Source organism: Hirundo rustica, chromosome Z (assembly GCF_015227805.2).
Source record: "Hirundo rustica isolate bHirRus1 chromosome Z, bHirRus1.pri.v3, whole genome shotgun sequence".
NCBI lineage: Eukaryota > Metazoa > Chordata > Aves > Passeriformes > Hirundinidae > Hirundo > Hirundo rustica.
The window spans coordinates 74,933,401-74,956,542 of NC_053488.1; the positions used below are offsets into that span (position 1 = coordinate 74,933,401).

Consider the following 23,142-nt stretch of genomic DNA (forward strand, 5'->3'; position numbering starts at 1 on the left):
CCCCAGCAGGGTCACGAGCCTGGTCTCTGTCCCCAAGCTAAGAGGAATTTCATGTGCTTTTCCTGGCTTATATCCAGGGGAAAGGGGCTAGAGGCGAGGACAAGCCACTACCCAATCAGGGATAAGGTGGGAGTGGAACAGAGTTGGATTACATTCCAGTGCGGGAGAATGGGTGGGGAAAAGGAGTAGGGATAAACTTCAGGATGATACATTTTCCAGGGGAACAGGGGAGTACAGAAGAAACCATTACAAAACCCAATATAAATGTGAAATACAATATAAACCCAAATAATACACAACAACAATAGGCTATTTGTTTCAAACACAGCAAAAATACTATCCAGACAAAATCTTGTTGTTTAGAGGAAATACAGTAGCAATAACTGGAAGAGTGAAGAAGGGCAACTCAGCAGAGACTGAGCAGGTGCTTGTCATGATTTGGTGGGCACTGAACCAGGCTGTGGTGATTGAGGTCAAAAGCATTTGCCTGCACAAAAGTTACAGTCAGATATCACTATCATAGATGTTTTGTAGTGCATACGGGTTTAAATCTATTTCTGCAGTAAAAAGAATGAAAATTTGTGTATCTTCTACCAGAGCAGATACTGCGTGAGGAAGGAAGCAAAGGAGAGAGAAAGGGAAGAATTCATCCAGACCAACATATCTTTAAGTGTCTGCCCTCAAGTTCATCATAGCAAGGTCCAAAATCCCTGCCCCAATGAAGGTTGTGGGTAGAAAAAGGTCTGATCCTCCAGGGAATGCTCCTGTGAGGATAAAGACATAAATCTAGTCCCCAGCACATTCCTGAAAGGAAGCAGAGAAGAATCCCAGCTGAGTCCATGGTGTTGTATTTCTCCCCAAGACTAGACGACCGCCGATGGCAAAAGTAAAAGAGTCGGCTCTCTTTCACCGGGTGGGATATTACAGCTTTTATTCTCGAGTCCTGCCTTGCTTGGCTGGAGCCCTTCCCCATGGCTCGCTAGTACCAGAGAGCTCGCCACTCCCGTTGGGGCTTTTTCCCCAGGGGCAGGGCCCAGAGGCAGGGACAAGACACCACCCAATCCGGGAGAAGTGGGAGGGGAACAGGGTTGGGTTACATTTCAGGGTGGGGGATGGGCACTGCTGGACAAGGACAGGTCACGTGATACATAGAAAAAACATTACAAATCCGACGAAATATAAACCAAATTAGTGCATTACAACACCATGGGACATTTTCAAATTCAGACTGAGTATCTAAAAACCTGACCATATGACTAGATCCTAGAGCTCTTTTCCAGTGTAAATGATTTGATGATTTTGCAGCAAGTTAAGCAAGCTGATGGCAAGTTTGTTATAGGAACCATACGCTCACTCAGGTGCACAGAGTAAGCACATCCTGAGGTGGAAATCACATCAAATTAGATTGTGATTTGGGATGAAGCTGACTCAGCTGAAGGAACCATAGCATGTTACGAGCTTGATTTTCAAGGAATCATGGCATCGTTATGGCTGGAAAAAGCCTCTAAGACAAGACAATCCAGCTACTAACCCATTACTGTCAAGGCCACCAGCAAAACACATCTACATATCACTTATATACCTCCAGGGATGGTGACTCCAGTACAGCCCTGGGCATCTTGCTCTACTGCTTGACAATCTCTCCGTGAAGAACTTTTTCATACTACCCAGTCTAAAACTCACCTGGTGCAGAGTGGGGCAGTCTCCTCTTGTCCTGTCACTTACTGCCTGTGGTAAGAGCCTGACCCCCACCTGGCTACAGCTTCCTCTTAAGGATTTGGAGAGGACAATAAGATCTTCCCAAGCTTCCTTTTCTCCAGGCTAAACAACCCCACCTCTCTCAGTCACTCCTCGCAAGACTTGTGCTTCTGGACATGGGTTTAAGAAAAACGCCCTGCTTTTCTATGTGCAGAAGCTGCATGGCCTCAGCTCTCCTATGGCTTGCTGAACACAGGGCTGGACACTGAGGACAACCTGACACAAAGGGAGAAACCATCCTTAGAAAAATGCTATCATGCTTCAGTGCAGAAACTGACAGGAAACCTGAGAAGAAGCACACCCAGGAGCAAAATGCCCTTGTCAGAAAGAAAAACAAACCGCTCCATGGCTACCCGGGGTTAGCCACCCTTTTTTGCCAGAGTGTTTCCACAGCAATGGCATACTCAGGCACAAACGAGACATATTAAATGGTTCTGCATTATAATTGAGAGTGCTTCAGTGAGGCTACAAATCAAAAGACAGACTCAGCCATAGGAAGGGGGGATTTGGAATCACATTCTGCCTGTCCCAGAGCTAACACATGGAATGGGAGATGGGTGAATCGGGACAGATGAAATAATATGAAAGGAAGGAGGCAAGGCACCCAGTGTGTTTTCTTTGTTCCTCAGTACCTTTGGTTTGCTGTAAGGTACAAACTGAGCACTTTCCATTGTGATCGCGGCAGCCTTTGCTCTGTGTTTGCTGTTTTTTTCTTATTCAAAGAGCAACAAATGAATCTTGTGAAGCCTTTGATGTTCCCTCTGTACTTTAAATAGCTATCACTTAATCTGTGATACACACATGGGGTGCTTTGTTATGCATACTGAATTGTACACTCTGCTTCTCTGAGGAGAGATGAATCTGAAGGTTGCCACTAAAAACCATATCCAGCCTGAAAATTGCAAGATTTTTCTCTACAAAACACACCAGAGCAGGGTGTAGAACAGTTCTAGCCTTTTTTCAGTCATCATTTTACTTTCCTAATTCCACAAGAGTCTTGACTGAAGTAATTTAAAATATAAATGCTTGAGAGTATTTTCTTAGGATAAGAAAAAAAAATCAGGTAAGTTTGTACACCTAGGTAGTACACTACACATCTTTATTTTCCATGGTATGCTAGTGAACTTGTTCACTGGCAAAAGTTTACAAGAAAACAGGATCTTTTATCTTTTTAAAAAATCAGCACCTCAAATTCTGAACATACAACTGCAGGAATTTCTGCAGTCAAAGGACAGAAGCATCCAGCATTCAATGAAAATGATCTGGTCTCAGTATGAATATCAAAGACTGGAAATAAGCTGTCCATATATCCTATCCAGAAATAATTCATTGTATTGTTCTGAATAATTAAATACAGTATAACCAGGGCCTTAGAGAAGCACAGAGAATTTCTAAATGCATTGTTTTTAAAAACAATACTGTAAATTAATTGAGCACAAATGCAAGTGTTTTTAAATTACTGGATGGCGGTGATGGTAGGTGAAGGGAGGTAGGGAGCGGGAGGGAGGTAGGGAGGGAGGAGGGCGTGGAGGGAGGAGGGAGGAGGGAGGGATTGAGGAGGGAGGGAGGGATGGATGGAGGAGGGAGGGAGGGATGGAGGGATTGAGGTGAGGGATGGCAGGGAGGTTGTCGGGGAGGGCGGGGAGTGGATGGAGGTAGGAGAGGGCGGGGCGTGAGGGAGGGCGGGCGGGAGTGCGGGCGTTGAGTTATGTATTTCTTTCTTTCTTTCTTTCTTTCTTTCTTTCTTTCTTTCTTTCTTTCTTTTCTTTCTTTCTTTCTTTCTTCTTTCTTTCTTTCTTCTTTCTTTCTTTCTTTCTTTCTTTCTTTCTTTCTTTCTTTCTTTCTTTCTTTCTTTCTTTCTTTCTTTCTTTCTTTCTTTCACCATGGTCACCTAGAGAGTAAGAATTTTTCTCAAGTCAACATTTAGCTCAAGATATTCCTATTTACCAAGATACTTGTCCCTGTGAACTTGTAGCCTGTAATCTTTTCCCAGGAGCTTCCCTTTGTCCTCCAGACAACATACTAGCCCACATCTGGAGGTGGCCAGCCCTGAGGGGTCTGGTGCAGGAGGGAGGCAAATGTTCTGCACAAGCCCAACTGGCTTTTTCCATCCTCTCAACACTTGCAGGTCTTGGGTGTCTGCAGCTGCACCACAAACCAGAGGGCATGTGAAGACCCTGGATATTTTGTGCCATGGAGTCTCAAATGTCACCTCATTTAACTGTATAAGGAACAGCTTTAAAACCTGATGGCTGCTGGTTGTACTCAGCCCTTCTCTTAGCCTATAGATTACTTACAAGGCAGGGTTTTTGTAATGAGGGTGGTTAAAGAACGGCACAGGTTGCCTGGAAAAGTGGTAGGCACCCCATTCCTGGAAATGGAACTCAGAGCAACCTGATTTACTGGAAGATGACCCTGCCTATGGCAGCAGGGGTAAAACTGATTGGCCTTTAAAGGCTCCTTCCAACCTAAACTATTCTATGTAAATTCTATTTTTCTTATCTTAGAACAACCAAGCAATCCCAGAAATGTCATTATTTCTGTTTTCATCCCAGCATACATGGCTGTTGATATGCTCTGTTGAAATGCTTGACGTCCCTGTCCACAGTGTGATGAATGGTTCACTATTTTCACTTTAGAATTGCCAGGGTGAACAGCTTTATGAGGATAACACATCAGATAGGAAAAAAATACTCAGGACACCCCCACAGATCCATGGAATCATGGAATAGACTGGTTATTGTTCAGCTTAGACACAGAGCATGCTCTTTACACTTGTGGCAGACTCACACTCAGAACCTCAGTGGCTCTGTAAATATAATGTTCTTTTAAGTCCACTAATATTACTGTCTTTGTCTTGGTTTTGAAAGACAGTTGTCTGCCAAGGAAAAGTAGAGCCTCGCTTGGAATGGAGAATGTAAACCCCCTTCCCTCCAAATTATTATAATTTTGCAATTAGGGACTTTCAGACAGAGATATGGGAATAGAGTAACAGTTCTTTACTAGGAATATTTTTAAAAAGGGAAATACAAATGTAGTAGTAAACAAAAAAAAAAAACCCAAAAAAACAACAAAAACAAAAAAAACTAAACAAACAAAAAACAGACAAGAAAGCAAACAAAAATCCTGGAAATACCCTCACAGAGTCAGGGATATGACCTGGCACTTTGGTGGTCAGAGTGTTGGAAGCAGTCCAAATAAGTCCTCCTGGAGTAACACAAGTGGTTCTGTGGAGTAGAGATGGTTCTGTTAAAATCCAGTGGTGATGAGATGGGTCCGGTCTTCCTCTAGGAATCCAGTGGAAAAACTGGACACCTGGTGGTGTTTAGTTCCAGTTTTTATCTAGCTAGGAACAGCTGGCTCCTCCCCCACTGGGTGGAGCATCTCACAATGGGATGATGGAATGTGTCATGTCATGGGTGGGCCCTAATGGCCCATTATCAGAAGATGTCCCCCTGGAGGATGGAGGGGAGGTGAAAGAGATAAGAAACACTGCCCCACCTGGTTTTAATGGCTGAGCCATTATCAGACGGCACCCACCCCTCCTGCCCCCGGAAGAGTAAGAGAAGGATAAAACATCTCCCAAAACGCAGCTTTCAACAGATGAAATAGAATACACATTTTTAGGTTACATAATCCAAGACAATCTTCAAATGACAAAATCCATGGGTCATTATGAATTGCAGACGAAAAAGAGTATGTGCTCTTATTTTCTGTAGTTCTTCAGTGGTGTCTTAAAAAAACTATGTACTACAGAAAACATAACCTAAACAGCTTTTAAGAGGAACAGATATGAAAGCTGCATTGAAAATAAACCAAAAATTTCCAGGGACTTCAAGTAGGCAGAGCCCTACCCTACTATCCACAGAAACGCAAGAGCAAAAGCAGGTGGAAACCATTGTCAGGGTTCATTTTGACTGGTAACTAATGCTGATCAAAGCATTACATCTGCTTTCCTACATATATCCAGGTGAAATAAGATCACTGGCTGAAATATTCATGAACATGATGCTCATGCTCGAAGTGAACAACTTGGATTCCTCAGCAGGCACAGCAGCATTTCTAAAAGTGTCATGGTGTCTGTTGTGCTAAAAACAAGCAAGTATTACTAAGAGAAAATAAAAAGGAATATGTCCTGGATTCCAAATGATGACATTTTTTTCTGTAGTGGGATATCACTTTGGCATAGCTAATAAAAGTGAAGCTTTCTTGAAGAAGCGGAGACAATGACACACTTCCCTAGGATAAACTAATTACCTGTGAAATAACCTATGTAAACATATTGTAGTTAAAAACTTTTTTTTTGCCATGAAGAATACTTACTCACTTAATTTGCAGGATTTAATTCTCATTTTTCCTGGCAATAAGACTAAGCCAAAAAATATGCCCAAAGACATAGGGGACATCTGCACCTGAGTGATCAGGTGCTTTTCATGTACCCAAAAGCACTCTAAACTTGAATTATCATTTCTGTGATGAAAATAGTAGTGAAACAATCCATATCAGACATATCTCGTTACTGAGTGCATTTATCTGCTTCCACACTGATTTTCAGAGGAATTGAGTAGACTTTGAAGTTCATTTGGGTAGAAAAAGTAGGATTTAGCTATATTTGACTGGAAAAAAATTACTTTTGTTAGTATTGCAATTTGGCAAAATATTTTTCAAATCTCTCTCTTTATAGAAGCTTTTAGCAGGGTAGTGTGCAATTTAATTTGAGGAGAATTTAACCATTCCAGAGAGTAAAACTTCTGCTGTCAAGTGCATGATGACTCAGTGTTTAAATTATTTTATTACAATAATATCCAAATGTGGCAATATATAATGACATTGGCACTTGGGGAAATAAAGCCAAATAAAGGACATCCATGTGTATTGAGTACCTCAAAGATTTGCAAACTGCTTTTTTGAAGTCACCAATGCACTTTCACGCTGTGCTGATTTAGCAGACATTCTCAGTGCCACTGCTATCCACAGAACTTCAAGTATGTCTCTGAGCTTTGCTTATTTTGTTAAACTGAAGGGATGAGATAAGGTTGTCCTGTTGTCCTTAAGGTTGTCCTTAATATGACTGTGCTATTCCACTGTGTCCTGAGCCTTTGCATCTTCACATTTTTCACAGATCTTAGTAATGGGCTTTCTTTCACCTACAGTACAAATTTGAGGAAGACATTTCAGAGGTGCTCATTTTCAAATGCACCTTATGTCCTGCAAAACCTGAGAACTGCCTCCAGTTTGTTATTCCATCTTCAAAATGTTGCTTCTAGCAATGCTATTAGTTGGCTGTCTGTGCCCTGACCAGATGGATCACAACATGTAGCTGGCCTAGTTTAATGATGTATTTTACTCAAAAACATTATGAAATCTGCCACTTCAAGGAGTTTGGTGTATGAATATTGCCAAAACATGGTATCCATGCTCATCTTGTGCATAAAATTAGGAGAATGGTATGGTAAATCAAAAGTGAATGAATATCAATTTCTGGTAACTGCTAAGGTGCCTTTAGCAGAGCAGTTATCTGATGTTGAAGAGGGAAAATGTAGTTTTTATATGTAGTTTGGAAATAAGAAAATCTCACAACTTTGTGTTCTGCTGTGTCAAATGCTATGCTGGCCAGAGACTCAGCTGTACCATCAAAAGTTGATCTCCCTTTGCTCAATGAGATCACTTAACTAAGCTGCAGAAGACCTTGTTCTCATTCCTGAGCTTGTGGTGTACCACGTTACGCTTATCTCCAGGAACTCAAACAATGATGTTTGTCCCTTTGAAGAGCTGTCCTATCTCCCCTGGCTCCCCTTCTCCAATCAAATCTTGTTCTTTCTCATGGCTGTGTTAACAACAACAATTCTTGGTCATTACAAACAATCCTTGTCTGTAAAGGCCAACAGTCCTTGGTTGGCTCCATGGCCCTCCAGCTGTCGGTATTTGAGACTCACACATTACCCCCTTATCTTCTGGAATTCTGCAACACTCAGCTGCTTCAGCTTACTTTGCTGTGAAAGAAATACTCACTCATTTCTCACAGCGCAGAAGAAGACCCTCATACTCCAGGTCTTGCTGGCAATGCCGTGAGCACCATGGGTACCAACTCCCAGCAGTTCTTTTTCCACCCTCACTCCTTGAGCTGTTTATCCTAAACACTTTGAGCCTCCATACAACCAACTCATTACTTTCATCCATTGAGCCTTCTAGCAAACAGTATTTTTAAGTCCAATGCCTGATTCTTTGACTGAAAGACTACTAAAACCACAAGCAGGGTAAGTCTCATTAGAAATGGTATTTTTTGCAAGAGTTTTCTTTCTCAAGTGTATTGATTTGCAAGCAAGATTTTTCAGAACTCACTCATTGTTTGGGTCCTAGGCGGCATACATCTTTCAGGAGGTGTGCTAATCCTACTCTTCCAAGAATCCTGGGCCTGAATGAGAGCTTCCATGTACTCATCACTATGTTTATTTCATTCTCTAAATTTACCTGGAATTAAATGCATCTTAGTTAAACATCTGAACTTGCTGGTGAGACATTATTTACTGATGTCTTTAGCAGCAATGTTAGAATAAGAAGTTCCTGCCTGCACCAATATCTATTTGCTGGTAAGTGATGTTCCACACCACGTGTAACCCTGTACAAATAATTGTGTCAAAAGAACTGACTGCCAGGCCATAGACCGGTTTGGCCTGAAAAGGACAGAAATTCAACTGTTTTCAGAGAATAGCAGGTTGGTTGTGGCTGGAAGGGACTTCTACATGTCATCTGGCCCAACCCCCTTGCTCAAGAAGGGACATCTTGAGCCTGCTCTCCAGGACTATTCCTGGATGGCTTTCAGTATCTCCAAGGATGGAGAATCTACAACCTCTCTGCACATCTTGTTCCAGCACTAACTTTTAAAACAAGTAGTAGCCAGTCTGATAGCATTAGAATTCTGCTAGTATATTTTTGAGTAGAAAATGGAAGTACAGAGGAAAAATGTGTATGAGGCTGTCTTTGTCACCAAGCTTTCTCAGGGCGTGGAATATGAAGTTTAATCTGCACTCTGTTTTTCACTAAGTTCAGTGCAGTTGGAGAAGGAAACAAAACAGATAGCAAGAAACATACACTTAAATAGAACATCTGAACAGCTGCATTTCATGCCCCTTCACAATAATTTGCTTATCTACGTTAGGTGAAGTAGATTCTGCAAGGAATTAATCACAAACATTTCATATTTTCAGTAGATATGCTTTACCAATTCATTTTCAAAAGAGAGATAGTTCACTTCCTACTGTTTATGATTTGAGTTTTCTTCGTACTGAGGGCAAAAAAGGAAGACAACGCTATCACCTATTCAGTCATATAGAAAATCATTCCAAAACTGCCATGAAGTAATTTATATGTGGAGAAATAACCAATACTCAAATTGATACTTCCACCACTGCATGAATGAAGGACATCTCTCACAGCAGTGTTTCTTTTCCATTTAGGCACTGTCATGAGAGACCAGCTTTTGAAAAAAACTATGTATAGCTGATGTCCACTGATTGGGAACTTCTCTGACAGAAGGATACTTATTCAGCATTTGAAGCAGATGAGAAATATTTTTACTTCTCTGAGGACTTGGTCTAGTCTGGCCATAAATTCTTCTGCCTAACATATATGAACTTCAAAAAATACAGCTCTTTTAAAACCCTGAAACAGGAACTAATCTTTTCAGAGAACCTGGCTCCCATCCAAGTCAATTAGAAAACAGCTTCAGACTCCAAAAAAGAACTGTAGAATGAACTTCAAGCACATTCCATTTAATATAACAGTACTTTCTTTGCAGGCTGTGCCATTCCCATGGCTGTTCAAACACAAAGGAATTTATTACCCCCTTTTCCTTTACTTTTCACAAAAAGGCAGAAGATGTAACAAAAGATGCAAATACATAGAACCTCTCACAGCCTAACAAACATGCACATATACACCCACATTATATACATCACCTTACATACACATACAGGATTCTTAGACAAGACCTGCAGCTACCTGAACAGATGGCAAAACCATGGGCAACTTTGCATTCAAAAGAAATGGAAGTCAGTAGAAAGCAGAGCAACACTCAGGGGAGTTTTACAGCCTAGAGAGCTTGTCAGTGCCAGAGACAACCTGCACCCACCAGAGAACCAAAGATATCTGCTGCCAGCCATGACAAGGATGTCAGAGATAGCTGGCTAACATGAGGGCCAGTGGCTCATGCAAGTACACAGTTAAAGTTCCACACAGCTTTAGCATGTGTCAGTATTAGGAAATCTGGAAGGCAGTAAAGTCACTCACATCAAGTGAGTGTGTTTCAGTGCCTGGTTCACTGAAAGCCTGGGGGATATCAGCTGGTAGGAAATGCTATTGCACATTTTCAGACTGGATGGGAAAAGTGCCAGTAGACTTATTTGATTAAAGGTACAAAGACAGCTGAATGCCTCAGACTCACCCTCACCCTTCACCAGGTGAAGAAACACCAGAGAGTCCCACCACTTGCTCTGACCCCTTCCAATACACCACTCATAGGGGCAGATGGTAGAGGAAAGCCACCAGAATTGTGAAGCTATCACAGGAATATGTTCAGCATTAAAGTAATTTAAAAATCCATAACTGGGTGGGAAACTGTAATCCCACTGCTCATGCTTTTCCTGCAGTGCTAAAATTTTTATTTTAGCATCTTAAAAAAAAAAAAAAAATCTTCAGGAGTTCACATCAGCCACTCCAGCAGTGGGAGTAGAAAGCCACTTTAAAGCCCAGACACGTACAAAAGAATCTGCACAAATGCAACCCATCATCAGCTCAGCTTTGCTTAGAAATGACATTTCAGTGGAGCAGATGTGATAGGTTTCACTGAAATACATGCTCAGTCCTGCCCCCAGGGTGTTGTGCCTGAGATTATGGACTCATTGAAAAAAATCCTTTTGTCATTGCCTTACATATTTTCTTGCAATGTTTATACCCAACAAACAGAAAACAGATGCCATTGAATATCTACTTTTCTCACCCCTCAGAATCCACGTGTGTTTGATAATTAATGGGCCTAGAAAAAAACCCCAACATTCAATCCCTGTGCTTGTGAAACAGCAAGATATGGATATGTTTAATGACCTGTGACAGAAGACATTTATATGTAAAGCTCCTTTCCTTAAATGGCAAGAAATAAGGAAGATCCAACAGGAAGACCACTGAAGAGCAGATAAGGAAGAATTTGAGCTTGAGTTGAATCACAACCCTGCAGTTTTACAGACCTGGAACATAAAATATAAAAGTAAAATGACTAAATTAATAGAATGGAAAACACTGCTAAAAACACATTTGTAAGAATATACTGCAATAAGGTTTCTTATATATTTTTTGTTATAAAAAACAGAAAAGCCAGGCGGGAATGAGTAAATAAATTTTAATTTGAACCCATTAAAATCACAAAGCAAAGGAAGGGAACAGCACCTGGAGCTTGATTGGACTCTTCCTCACCAGAGGCTACACTTAAAAAATGGCGTGTCTGCCTTTTATATCCCGAGATTGCATAATCCTCATTAATATTCATGAGCAGTTCTTATATGTCCTTCTGGCCCCACCCACAGCCTATAGCTTTGCCCATATATATACACTTGGTTCCTCCCAAGCCTGTCAATCAGTCCTTCCATGCCTTCCATTGGTGGAGCCCTTCTTGTGTCCTGGTTGGTGGTGTGATGTTACCTTGCCAGGCCTCCCAGCAACAAGTGCTCCCCCACTCCCTGACACCTCTTACAAGGGGCAAATATTCTCCCTCCCCCACAGGTTTTTGCAGCTCTGTAAGCTAGAACTGCCAGGCAGTGACCACAAAATGGGAGGGGAGTATTGAAGGGAGAACAGAAAAGGGTTCAAAACTGTAACAACAGTAACAACAGTAACAATACTGTAACAAAAGTATATACTCTGAAGGTAATTAAGAACCTGATGCTCACTGACTCCAATGGAGCTACGCATTGTAAGAATAAGCGATGATATGCCATGACAAGATAACGCTAAAATAACTTGAATTTAATACAGTTTGGCTTTGATTCAGGTTTTCTGTGGAAAACTGTGTGCCACAGTCCATCTATGGGAATAACTGCTGAATACTTCTCCGTGTGAGCTGTCCGAATCTGCAGGCTGAGAGGCTAGAGACAGCACCTGAGATAACATGGACAAGGCGAGTAATGCACTAAACTGCGGAAGGGGATGCAGGAAATGAGCCACAAGGGTGAAAATGACATAAAGAAGGATCAGCCCATGTGAAAAATCATAGTAGTTTCAATGAAAGTCATGAAAATAGCTAACAGCTAACACTGTTAGCTTACCAACTTCCATGAGCTTTATAAAAGCAGGTATGTTGTCAGAGAAACAACAAAACAGACATTTGATTTTCAAAAAGCAACAAGAAGGCCACTTTCAGCACAGTACTGAAACATTCATGATAAGAATTAAAATGTAGGTAGTTTTTTATTCCACATTCTCTTTTCTTCCTGAAATATAAGAAATTGCTCTCATGGATTGAAGAGATTTAAGATGGCTTTAAACAGGGGCATCATCAATGTCTCTTTGCTTACCAGTGCAAAATTTTCATGCTCCATTGTTCAAACAGAGTCACTCTGCACATTATTCCTTACACGTGGCAAGACTTAATTAGGAACCATTCAGCTTTTATAGGCATATTGATTCAACAGTATCAAACAATCTCAAAAAGTTTAATTAAATTTTAACATAATAAATAAACACATAAATAAATAAAATGCTGGCATGGGATGGAAGAAAAGAAATCCTGTTGGCTGGGATAACTGGGGCAGAATCAAAATAACCTACCTAATGGATTACTTGGTAAGTGTTTGAAACTGGTGAAAATTTGAAGAAGGTGATTGTAATATCAGAGGAATGCTTAAGCATTATTTTGTCAGAGAAAATTCAGAAGCACTACCACCAACTAAGAGGTTTTCTTTACGTCCTTTTCAGAAAAAAAAGGGTGGAATGGAAGTGTCAGAATGTGAAAAGTTTGGAAATTACAGTCAGCACTGGGACATGTCAGTTTTCCCTTGCTTCCCACCTTACGTTCTCTCCTCTGAAGAGAAACTGACAGTGGTCCCAGGGCAGGACAAGCTCCAGACCCTGGGTCTGCCCAGCATTGTTGAGCTCCACTGAGCTGTAACAATAGTGACAGTCATCAGGGCCTGCAGAAATATCAACAACTTTGTAGAAATGACATGTGCTAAGAGGGCAGGAACAGCAATTGCATTTCCCCAGAGTCATTTACATAACCCTGATAGTCTGAGGCCCTGTGATGTAGTGTGTGGCAGAGAAAGCTGTTGAGATGATGCTTTCCTTTTTTCTTTTGATCAAGAAGCTTTTAGGGCTAAGGTTGTGCCAGCAAAGGGTGGTCTTAAATACTTCAAAGAATGAAGATTCTTTTGCCATAAAAAACATAAAAATAAGTCTTATGTGTGATGTGAAATTTTTATCCAGTATTGCCCACATATTTCATCTCTCCTGGTTTCTCTTGACATTTTCCAAATTTTGCATATGTGAATAATGCCTCCCTGTCACAAAGGAAAAAAACATGATGAAATCTATCACTGTCAGGAATAGAAGAGCTGAGAATTAAATTTAAAAGGTGCTAAAAACACTAAAAAACAAAAACAAAACAAAAAACAACAAACCAAACCAAACAGCAACAAAAAAGGCAAGCAAACAAACAAAAAAACACCGCCCAAAACCCCACAAAAACCACACAACATACCCCCCAAAGGAAAAAAAAAACCCCACAAAACCCCACAAAACCAAAAAGGTGCAAATAACATAAAAAGCCAAACAAATAAACAAAAAACCAAATAAAACAAGACAAAAAAAATAGGTCACCTGTTGTTTTAAGTAAAAAAAATTTGCAATCTCTGAGGTGTCTGTCACTCTCAGCCAGCAAGCCAAGACCTCCCTGGCATCCCATCCTTCTCCTCAAATATTACCACTACCAGCTCACCTGGGTGTCAGACCTGTTTCAGTTCAGCAGGAAAGGATGTACACACTCTGAAGCTGCTGAATAAGAGGATGATTGCTATGAAATCTGACCAGTTTCTTAATTAACACCATTTAATATGGTTCAGATTGCACAATATAAAAAACCAGAATTCTCAGTATTTCTTTCAGAGCTGAAGCACTTTCTTGTTGCCCTTACAGAGGAAATGAAACTTTCTTATCCAGAGTGGTGCTGAGCACTAGAGAACGGCACAGGTGAAGGCAGAAGGCCACCTTCTTTATTTGGAGGCCATGGGAGATTTGTAAAACTTTTGCTAAGGGATATTTATTTCTCTGAAAGATTCAAATAAAATAGACTAGTGCCAGCAAATCTGACAAATGCTCATTGTTTCCCAGCAGAAACTGACTCAAACAAGCAAGCAAACAAACAAACAAACAAACAAAAATCAATCAATCAATCAATCAATCAATCAAACAAACAAACAAACAAAAAACAAAAAAAACCCCACCAGAAATCAGTTTAATTGGGAAATAATAATCCTATTCTGCATGCTAGACAGGACAGCTTATTTTAATTCTCTTTGGGCCTAAGTTTTTTAAACTTAAGACCTTCTTTATATGTACAACCTTGATGTTACGCTTTTGCTCTGTGTTAAAGACAATCATGATTTCTCCTTTTGCCTTCCACCAACTTTGTTAATTATTTTCTTTCATATAAAACTGCATGCAAAACCCTTTTGGTCAAAGTCCAAAATCTGAAAAGGAGTTGTAACTTTCAACTCCTTTAAGGTTTTATCCACCTTAAAGTGAAATTTGCTTTTTCTTTCAATTTTTAGCAAAATGCACCCCGCCAAATCTGTTTGTAATTTTGCACTTTGAGGTTGAAATGCATCTTGAATGAAAGGCTGAAATTCATGTTAAGATGCCACTTTAACAGTCTAAAGATCTGTATTTGGTTCACAAATCTTCTGTGGGACAAAACTCTTTGTCTCATTTTCAGTGCTTCACAAAAGGGCATTGCTTCTGACATCAGACAATGATACAGAGGATGGATGGGTTGGAGCCTAACAAAGGGCTCAGGGCAGTTCAGATACAGATGGTAGCTGTGCAAGGGAATTTCCAGTGCAGGAAAATTGTAAAAATTGTACCTCTTTATCACTGACAGATCTCTTACTGGAATATCTCTTGGAAAAAAAAACCAACTATTTTTTAAAAATACTGCTGCTGCAGAGGCTGCACTTTGGGATAAATGAATGTCAAATGGCTCTCGAGTTTGTGTTTGTAATTTTTAGTGACAAAATTCAATTAGGATCTGTATATATAAATGCTAAGACACTCAGTCGTGTTTTAGTTTATGTGAATATGTAATCCACTTACAGTCTAGATTTAAGAGTCACTCTGCAAAACAACAATGCTTCTTGCCCCACAGGTAACACAAGTGAATACTGCAACCCACAAACATAGGATTTAACTTGTTCAGATGCCTTAAACTAAACAGAGCTGGAATGATGCCCCTTGGGAAAACTTCTCTTCTACACAGCAAATATTTATTTCAACCTCACCAAATGCTTACATGAAGACAGCTCTCTCAGAAACAAGTTCTGTGCACAGAACTAACACAAATCAAATTACTACTTTGGAGCTAAAGAGGACATGCTTAATCTCATCTCTCAGAAGTTTTTCAGCAAGTCATTGTATTGGTTTGGAAGACAGGTATCTGCTAGGGAGGGACAGGGTCTCTCTCAGAATGGAGAATTCAAATCCCCTCCCTCCAAGTTATTATAATTTAGAAATTTAAAGGGGCTTTTCAGGCAGAGCTATGGGGATAGGAATAACAGTTCTTTACTAGTAAGTATAACAAGGAAAACAAAAAACAACAACCACAGCATTAATAATAAACAGAACCAGAAACCTCGAGAGGCTTTGTTTCACAAAGCCTGGGGCAGTCTGATCCCTTGGGACTCCGAGAGCACCAAGCTGGAACGGTGGAAAATCCCGGGCTGGTGGCTGGAACAGCAGGATGTCCCCGGCAGGCAGAGGGGTGCAGGGCTACAGCGTAGCACCAAGAGCAGTGCTGGAGAAGCCGGGACTCCTGGACAGGGCTGGCCCAGCTCCAGCAGGGCAAGCAAAGGAGTTCAGAATTCCTGGACACATGAGCAGATGATGGTAGATCTCCCAGGACCGGACTTTCTGTGGACAGTGGACTCCTCCCACAGCAAAGAGCAGTCTGGCCATCCTCCCTGATTGCTGGAGTCCAGGGCATTCCTTTGGTTGCCCTGGAGGGTCAGGGACCTGGGCAGGGGGGGTCTGGGACCCCAGCCCAGAGCTCAGAGAGACACTGGCTTTGATTTCTGTCCATGGGAAAAACTTCCTACACTGAGAGAAGGTTTACAGGCCACAAGAATGTGAAAAAATAGTAGTTTAGCTAATCACAGGGTGAGAAAATAGTAATTTTAGGTTCCTAGCATTGAAGTGAATGGGGACAAGATAGAGAATCTAGGGCGTTGTCTCCTTCTTCTTCTCCTTCTTCTTCCCTCACTCCATTGCTGCATTGATGTGGCACAAAGTAGTTAGTGAGGATTGGGTCAAAGTAAAGATGACTTTTTAGTAATAGTGATAGACATTGGTAAGAAATAGTAAACAAGAAATACGTAGTAATTAGTATAAAAGATAAGGACAGCCCAGCTCGGGGGGAGACGTGAGGAATCCATGCAGCTGCGAACATCTTGTCGGACTCTGAGAAAATTGTAAGATAAGAAACAATAAACGAGATATGCAACATTGAAAAATCTAAACCTGAGAACTCTGTCTCTTCCTTCAGCTTGGCTCAGAGCTGTGCAGGGGAGCAAGGACCCTGAAACCGCCTGAATGTTGGGGAAAGCCCCCGACATCTGATGCCCAGAGCAAACAGGACCCCCAGCTCCCCCAGCCCTGTCCTTTTCCCTCCCCCAAAAACTCATGTGATCTTCCCCCTCCTGACTTTGCCATGTCTTTTGTGTTGGCCAAGCACTCTCTAAGCACCATACTGAGTCTCTTAGCAACTTACGGGGAAAAATGCTTTAAGACAAAAAGGAACAAACTTAAGCCCCAATGGTCATTAAAGATGTTTTGCTTTTATATATGTAGATATCTTCCTAGGAATGACAAGGAAATTACAGCAATAAATTTCCAAGGCTAAAAGTCAAAGAGCTCCATGCAGAGATAGGAAAAAATATCAGCACCTAGAGGGTTTACTTTTTTGAAATTCATCATCTCTGTTAAAAGATGGAAAAAATGAAGAGTAAACAAATGCCATTTTGACTGAAAATTCTGTCTATGTCCTGCTTGATTCCAGTCACACACTAGCTAATGTGATTTGCTTGGATACATGCACCCACTTGTCCTTCATTCAAGAAGCAGTATCCAGGTTATTGCTGAGCAGTGAGAAATCAAAGTATTTCTATTTTTAATGTAAACTTAAACTTTTTAAAGTAAATGAAACTTTTAATGGGGAGGTTTTTTAATGTTTTCCAGAGGAACTATCAGTCTACAGATTTTTCATACAGACCAAGTCTCCTTTTTCCCTCCAAAACTAATGGACAATTTTAATCCCATCTTATTCTATCACAATGCTCATTCATGCATGTGGAGATATTGATAATGCAGCACTGCTGTAGGAAAGCAATAAAGACCTCAGGAATTTTCCCTTCAACCATAAATGCACTTTTATAGTGCAAAAGATGGATTTATCATTTGAAACTAACTAAATCTCCTAAACATAGCCTTTGGCAGTGTTTTCTTGCAGGAAAACATGAGCAGAGCTAAGAGGCCATTATGTTCAGCCTATGCAGCGTACAGGCAGTAACACACAGCAAAGAGATATGAAGTCAGTGCAGGGAAAAGGGAGGGTGAGTCCTCTTTCCTCACAATGAATCAATGATATATCTTTGCCTTGCAATACTTTTCATTATGTACTTCCCTGTCCTAGGGTGACTGTGTATCCCCCAATCGTCTGTTGGGTGCAGGGGGGAGGGAAAGCGTGGTTTGTTTTTCCCCAGGAAAACTCTGCTCATTGGAGTGACCTTGAAGCGGGGGAGTTGGAACACGGCAAGACGAAGGAAGCTCTGTTTTTTTTTTTTTTCCCCTGGGCAGTTAGTTAGTTTAGTGCTAGCATAGTTAGACGCTGTAGAATAGCTGAAGCTTTTTTACCTTTTTTATTCTCTTTTTTCCTTTTTTTTTTTTTTTTTCCTTTTTTCTTTTTTGCCCTCTCCTCAGAACTGTTCCCACCTCTCCAGACTAAGGACCTGGGGGAAGCACCAGGGGCCTCCACAGAAGACCCACCCCACCAAGACCAGCCCTGCACATCTCCTTTTCTCCCAACGTCAGCGGAAACGGAGCGGTGGAGCACAATGACGATCTTCAAGAGGAGACTTTCTTTAAGTTTGTTATCCCTCTGTAAACGGCACAAAGCACTTGTCATTGAGTATTGTGCTGGGAGTGCTTTTCCTGTTTAATAAACAGATTTTTTCCACTTCTCTCTGAGGAAGTCTTTTCCCGAACCAGTTGGAGGAGGGGAGGGGGGCCCCTGTGGGAGGGTTTCTCCCAAAATCTGCCTGAAACCACCGCAAAATTCCTGGTGCCCAACGTGGGGCTCGAGAGAGTGGAAAAACCCTGTACTGATTAGTATTTAGCAGTCAGTAACTATGCTGCTTGAACTCATGTCTCTTGGGGTGGGGGCCTTGCTGTGTTTTGGATCCTTAGGCTTCTTTGAGGTCTTAATACCTTGGTGGTCCTTAGGTTTATTTGCATATCCAGAGATAGCCCCAATATTGTCACTAATACGCAGTTTTTACAGTAGAGGGACACGGATTAGAGTAGCTATTGACCTTGGTTCAATGATAATAATTTGTAAGCAGTTTATAAAGGTGCTGAGATCTTTTCCTACTATGTATGGGTCATGGTTATGGTTATTCACCCTGTTTGTGGGAAGAGGAGCAGAGGATGAAGCGTTGCAGTCTTACGTTTCCTTCTTCTCCTCTGAATCGGTTAGATCATTGCTGGAGAATGCTGAGTTTCCCCTGAGTGTTAAAGAGACCATCTTTCTGGTATGTCATCTGGTAAGCCTCCTCTATACAGTCTGCAGCTTCTCTAGAATATGGGCTGAGATTTCTAGAGAGGCTGATAAAACCCCTGACCCAGGCAGAGGAAATCCTGAGTGGTGTGGAGAATGGGAGGATATGGGCCAACTCCTCAAGGAATTCTCTGACCCTGTAGTCTGGGATTTTCTACAGGAACAAATTCAGAATCCAGTGGAGTTGGGGAAATACCTGAAAGAGAGGAACCATAATAGCTCTAAAGAGGAAAAGATAGCTGCAGTAAGCTGGGCCCTGGCACACACCTATCGCACATTGCTAAATACTGTAGGGCAGCAGACAGAGGCGGGGGGAAGGGATACAAATCAACAGCCACCCCAGTCACTCAGGCTACAGCCAACACCCCAGTTATGAAGCCAGCAGCTAGACTAGAACCTGAACCTGAGTTGGCAGCTAAAGCAGACAGTAAGCCAAAGCCCCTGGCAGTTGCTCCGGCAAGGAAACACACAGTCAAAACCGATTGACCAGTGGATAATGATGACCCAAGAGAAGGACCTTCACCAAAATCAGAAGCCAAAGATTCTAGCACAGGATCAGAAGCCAATATTGATTCCTTTTCCCTGAAGGACCTTCGGGGCCTAAGAAAAGATTACCGGCGACAACCTGATGAATCTGTAATTAGTTGGTTAGTCCGTCTTTGGGATGCTGCAGGCGAGGCTACAATTCTGGATGGCACTGAAGCGAGGCATCTGGGATCCCTGTCACATGATCCAGTCATCAACCAGGAGATGATGAGAGAGGCTAGTCCTTGCAGTCTCTGGATACGGGTCCTAGGAAGTGTGGCAGAAAGATACTTGTGTGCAGATGATCTCTATATGCAGCAAACCCCACGGAAGACCATAGAACAAGGGATTCAACGCTTGAGAGAAATGGCAGTGGCAGAGATGGTTTTCTCAGATGACAAAAACACTAGGAACCCAGTCTTTATCATGTACATCTGTGATGTGGCGAAAACTTATACGACTGGGGCCATTAGAATACGCTTCTGCTTTAGCAGTAATGAAGCGGGAGGACATGGAGGAGACGGTGCTTGATATGGCGAAGAAGCTCTGAGCATATGCAGATGCTGTGCATGGCCCAACACACGCCAGGATCGCAGCTGTGGAAACAGGTCTGCAGAAACTAGAGGATAAGATAGATGAGAATCATAAGAAACTCAGGGAGGAGATTAGAGAGGACCTTCTCCAAATCTCAGCAGTGCAGATCAAAGGTTCTGGTAGCCAACGTAGACGCTCCCCGGCTAGGGAGAGAGGATACACTCCACGTGCTGAGCTGTGGTTCTTCCTGCGGGATTGTGGAGAAAATATGAACAGATGGGATGGAAAAACTACGGCTGCCCTGGCACAATGGGTGCGTGAATTGAAGGAAGTCAAGACTCAAAGAGGGAGTTCCACCAAAAGGGAAGCGGCTCCAGTTGCCCATAGCTGAACTGCCAGGTATGATGATGATGACATGTCCGACCCCCTTGAAGGAACCTCTAAGATATATGCTCAAGGAAAGAAGGAAAACCAGGCTTAGAGGGGCCCTGCCTCTAGCCAGGTAGAGGCTAGGGAAAACCGTGTATTTTGGACTGTGTGGATTCGTTGGCCTGGCACATCTGAACCACAAAAATACGAGGCCTTAGTTAATACTGGTGTGCAGTGCACTTTAATGCCATCAAGACATGTAGGGGAAGAATCTGTTTCCATTGCTGGCGTGACAGGGGGATCACAAGATTTTACTTTGGTGGAAGCAGATGTGAGCCTAACTGGAAAGGAGTGGGAGAAACACCCTATTGTGACTGGGCCAGAGGCCCCATGCACTTTGGGTATAGAATACCTCTGAAGTGGGTATTTCAAAGACCCGAAAGGACTCAGGTGGGCATTTGGGATAGCGGCTGTAGTAACAGAGGGCATCTGGCAATTGAACACCTTGCCTGGACTGTCTGAGAATCCATCTGCAGTAGGACTCCTGATAGTACAAGAGCAACAGGTACCAACTGCCACTTCTATAGTGCACTGCCAACAGTATAGAACAACTCGAGATGCTGTGATTCCCATCCATAAGATGATTCAAGAGCTGGAGAGCCAAGGGGTGGTCAGTAAAACTCACTCACCCTTCAACAGCCCCATCTGGCCTGTGCACAACTCTGACGGAGAATGGAGATTGACTGTGGACTACCGTGCATTGAATGAGGTGACACCGCCACTGAGTGCTGCCGTGCCAGACATGTTGGAGCTCCAGTACGAGCTGGAGTCCAAGACAGCAAAATGGTACGCCACAATTGACATTGCTAATGCCTTTTTCTCCATTCCTCTGGCTGCAGAATGCAGGCCTCAGTTTGCTTTCACCTGGAGGGGCGTGCAGTACACCTGGAACCGACTGCCCCAGGGGTGGAAACACAGCCCCACCATCTGCCATGGACTGATCCAGACTGCACTAGGCTCCAGAACATCTACAGTATATTGATTACATCATTGTGTGGGGGAACACAGCAGCAGAAGTGTTTGAGAAGGGAAAGAAAATCATCCAGATCCTCCTAGAAGCCGGTTTCGCTATCAAGAAGAGTAAGGTTAAGGGACCAGCTCATGAGATCCAGTTCCTGGGAGTAAAGTGGCAAGATGGACGGCGGCAGATTCCTACTGATGTCATCAACAAGATCACAGCGATGTCTCCACCAACCAATAAGAAGGAGACACAAGCTTTCCTAGGCGCTATAGGTTTCTGGAGGATGCATATTCCCGAGTATAGTCAGATTGTGAGCCCTCTTTGCCTGGTCAACCGCAAAAAGAACAATTTCCACTGGGGCCCTGAGCAACAACAAGCTTTTGCCCAGATCAAGCAGGAGATAGATCATGCAGTGGCCCTTGGCCCAGTGACGACGGGACCAGATGTGAAGAATGTGCTCTACTCTGCAGCCAGGAGCCATGGCCTGTCCTGGAGCCTTTGGCAGAAGGTGCCTGGTGAGACTCGAGGCCGGCCACTGGGATTCTGGAGTCAAAGCTACAGAGGGTCTGAAGCCAATTACACCCCAACTGAGAAGGAAATCTTAGCAGCCTATGAAGGAGTTCAAGCTGCCTCGGATTGGTACAGAGGCGCAACTCCTCCTGGCACCCCGACTGCCTGTGCTAGGGTGGATGTTCAAAGGAGAGGTTCCCTCCACCCATCATGCCGCTGATGCCACATGGAGCAAGTGGATTGCTCTTATTACACAGCGCACCCGTATGGGTAAACTGAATTGCCCTGAGATTTTAGGAATAATTACCAATTGGCCTGAGGGTGAAAACTTTGGCCTCACAGATGAAGAACAAGAGCAAGTGACACGGGCTGAAGAGGCTCCACCATACAACCAATTGCCAGCAGAGGAGACGCATTATGCCCTTTTCACTGACGGTTCCTGTCGTATTGTAGGGATGAACTGGAAGTGGAAAGCAGCCGTGTGGAGCCCCACACGACAGGTTGCTGAGGCCACTGAAGGAGAAGGTGGGTCAAGTCAACTTGCAGAACTCAAGGCTGTTCAATTAGCCTTGGATATTGCTGAAAGAGAGGGGTGGCCGAGGCTCTACCTCTATACCGATTCATGGATGGTAGCCAATGCTCTGTGGGGATGGCTGAAGAGGTGGAAAGAGGCTAATTGGCAGCGTGGAGGGAAACCAATTTGGGCTGCTGAGGAGTGGAAAGACATTGCTACCAGGGTAGAGAGACTACCTGTGAAAGTCCGCCACATAGATGCTCACATCCCCAAGAGCAGAGCTAATGAGGAGCATCGAAACAACGAGCAGGTAGATCGGGCAGCAAAAATAGAAGTGTCAAAGATTGATTTACATTGGGAACACAAGGCAGAGTTGTTTTTAGCTCGATCGGCCCATGATGCCTCAGGTCACCAGGGCAGAGATGCCACCTATAAGTGGGCACAAGACCCAGGGGTGGATCTAACCATGGACAGTATTTCTCAGGTTATCCATGACTGTGAGACGTGTGCTGCAATCAAGCAGGCCAAGCGGGTGAAGCCCCTGTGGTATGGCGGGCGATGGTCCAAGTATAAGTATGGGGAAGCCTGGCAGATTGACTACATCACCCTTCCCCAAACCCGCCAAGGCAAGCGCTATGTGCTGACCATGGTGGAAGCCACCACTGGATGGTTGGAGACCTACCCTGTGCCCCATGCTACTGCCCGGAACACCATCCTGGGCCTTGAAAAGCAAATCCTGTGGAGACATGGTACCCCTGAGAGGATTGAGTCTGACAATGGGACTCATTTCAAGAACAGCCTCAAAAACACCTGGGCTAGAGA

General features: G+C 42.9%; 1 long non-coding RNA gene across 1 annotated transcript in view; it reads left to right on the forward strand.

The window, feature by feature from the left end:
• LOC131378768 (uncharacterized) overlaps window positions 1-18,251 on the forward strand; it is a 70,277-nt gene extending 52,026 nt beyond the window's left edge. Inside the window, exon 2 of the long non-coding RNA XR_009208615.1 lies at window positions 17,992-18,251. This is a non-coding gene — a long non-coding RNA (uncharacterized LOC131378768). The remainder of the gene's footprint in view (window positions 1-17,991) is intronic.
• Window positions 18,252-23,142: the final 4,891 nt, after the last annotated feature.